Source organism: Theropithecus gelada, chromosome 3, assembly GCF_003255815.1.
Source record: "Theropithecus gelada isolate Dixy chromosome 3, Tgel_1.0, whole genome shotgun sequence".
NCBI classification, from domain to species: domain Eukaryota; kingdom Metazoa; phylum Chordata; class Mammalia; order Primates; family Cercopithecidae; genus Theropithecus; species Theropithecus gelada.
In genome coordinates, this window is record NC_037670.1 from 29,950,161 (window position 1) to 29,952,462 (window position 2,302).

Sequence of the window (2,302 nt, forward strand, 5' to 3'; positions counted from 1 at the left end):
GCGCCCCTGTGAGCTCAGCATGAAAGGAATGTCATAGGTGGCAGGTCACCTGAGCCAAATTCCTCTCTTCCAACTGCAACTCTTATCCCACCCTCCCCTCAAAGTGCCCCCAAAACAAGAAGGCTTGACCAGCCTTCATGCAGGTGTGGAGATGCCATGGGTCACCTCCCACCTTCTGGTTACTATGTGACCCTTTGTCACTTCTGACCACACAGTTGCCACCATTCCTAGGAGGCAGCCCTAAGTCCACAGCCCCCTTCTATGTCTGCTCAGAGGTAAACACAACTAAGAGAACTAAGGGAACATTTGAATCCCAGCCTGAAAAAAGATACTATTATTGGTTGGATGCAGTAGCTCTTGCCTGTAATCCCAGCATTTTGGGAGGCCAAGGCGGAAGGATCACTTAAGCTCAGGAGTTCAAGATCACCCTGAGCAATGTGGTGAAACCCAGTCTTGCTAAAATAAAAAAAAATTGCCAGACATGGTGGAAGGTGCCTGTAATCTCAGCTACCTGGGAGGCTGAGGCACCAGAATTGCTTGAACCCAGGAGGCAGAGGTTGCAGTGAGCTGAGACAGCACCACTGCACTTCAGCCTGGGCGACAGAGCGAGACTGTCTCAAAAATAAAAACAAAATTAAAAAATAAATAAAAGATATTATGATTATTATTCAACAGCAAGACATGACCTTCATTTTTCAAAATCTACTGAAGGGGATAAAAATAAAAGTCAAAGTCTTGTCAGCTGACTACTGACCTTCCCCTTCTGTCCAAGAGTAGCCACTGGTGCTGGCATGTTCTCTACCCCGAAAAGAATCTTAGATAGTGCCTGGTCAGTTTTCCAATGGATACAGGAATCTCCTCAACACTGAGAATAAACCCAGACGCCTTGGTAAAATCATCCTACTAATAATACTTCACAAATAACACAGCCTTTTACCTTGAGAGTTGGGAAATCCTGGTTTTTACCCTAATTTATTAAACTCTGGCAGGATGATACAGTATCGTAGGGGTACTATTTTACCCTTCATAAAATAGACATGGGTTCTACCATGTCTAGGCTTCTGCATATGCCTCAGAAAACTTCCAGTGATGGCACACGGTGGAAAGCAGGCACATCACATGGCTGGAGTAGGAACAAGAGAGAGAGGGGGAAGGGGCTACATACTTTTAAACAACCGGGTCTCATCAGAACTCACTCACTATCCTGAGGATAACATCGAGGGGGTGGTGCTAAACCACTTACGAGAATTCATGAGCACCCATGAGCCAATCACCTCCCACCAGGCCACACCTCCAACACTGGGAACCTCCTTCCTAGCAGTGGGCAAAAAGCAATAAATCACTAGGTAGCCAGCACAATTCAATCCATGAGTAGCAATAGAAGTGACCTCAAAATTCCAAGTTACTTTTCTTAACCAAACGAAACCTTTAAAACTTCAAATAGAGGAAGTTGTGTCAACAATTGCTAAGGTCATTATTTGTTGAAGAGATTATTAGTAAAAGGAAGATTTTATAAGAAATGGAACTCACCTACTGGTCTGATTAAGAAAATTCAGCATGGAAAGACTTCAACCAGAAAAGTGAGAGAAATATTTCATTCCTGCTTGAATAATAGGGACATTTTAAAGGAAAACATGTGTGCCACAGAGTGGAGACTGAGCTCATCTGAGACAAGACTTAGATCATGTCCTTAGCTGTGGCAGGATGAGGTGACTCCTGGTATAGGATTCACGGGGGTTGGCGACTGTATTAGTCTGTTCTCACATTGCTGCGAAGAAATACCCGATCTGCAGCCAATTAAGCTGAGTGAGTTCTTTTCCTCATGGGGGCCAGGTGTGCAATGACTGCAAACAGCTGCTTCCTTGGTAGTGTACGCAGCCTGTTTCTTGTATGGGTTGCTCTAAGGGACCTTGGAGACAGGCCCTTCAGATGGATGTTCATGTCTCTGACCTTGCACTACCCCAATGTAGGCTCCAAACAGGCATGCGAGGTACCTTTGGAAAGCCCCAGGGCACTGTGGCCAGGGTTCACATTGTACCATGGTTATCATGTCCATCTACACCAAGCTGCAGAACCAGGAGCATGTGATTGAGGCCCTGCACAGGGCCAAATTCAAGTTCCCTGGCTGCCCCGAAGATCCGCATCTCAGAGAAATGAGGCTTCACCAAGTTCAATGCAGATGAATTTGAAGACATGGTGGCTGAGAAGTGGCTCATCCCAGATGGCTGTGGGGTCAAGTACATCCCAGTTGTGGCCCTCTGGACAAGTGATAGGCCCTGCACTCATGAGGGCTTCCACTGTG

At 46.1% G+C, this 2,302-nt stretch overlaps 1 non-coding gene across 1 annotated transcript; it reads left to right on the forward strand.

Annotated features, from left to right (window-relative positions):
• Window positions 1-1,787: 1,787 nt before the first annotated feature.
• LOC112621926 lies at window positions 1,788-1,922 on the forward strand. The gene has a single exon (XR_003118848.1). It is a non-coding gene; the product is annotated as a small nucleolar RNA SNORA70 (small nucleolar RNA).
• The last annotated feature ends 380 nt before the right edge of the window (window positions 1,923-2,302 follow it).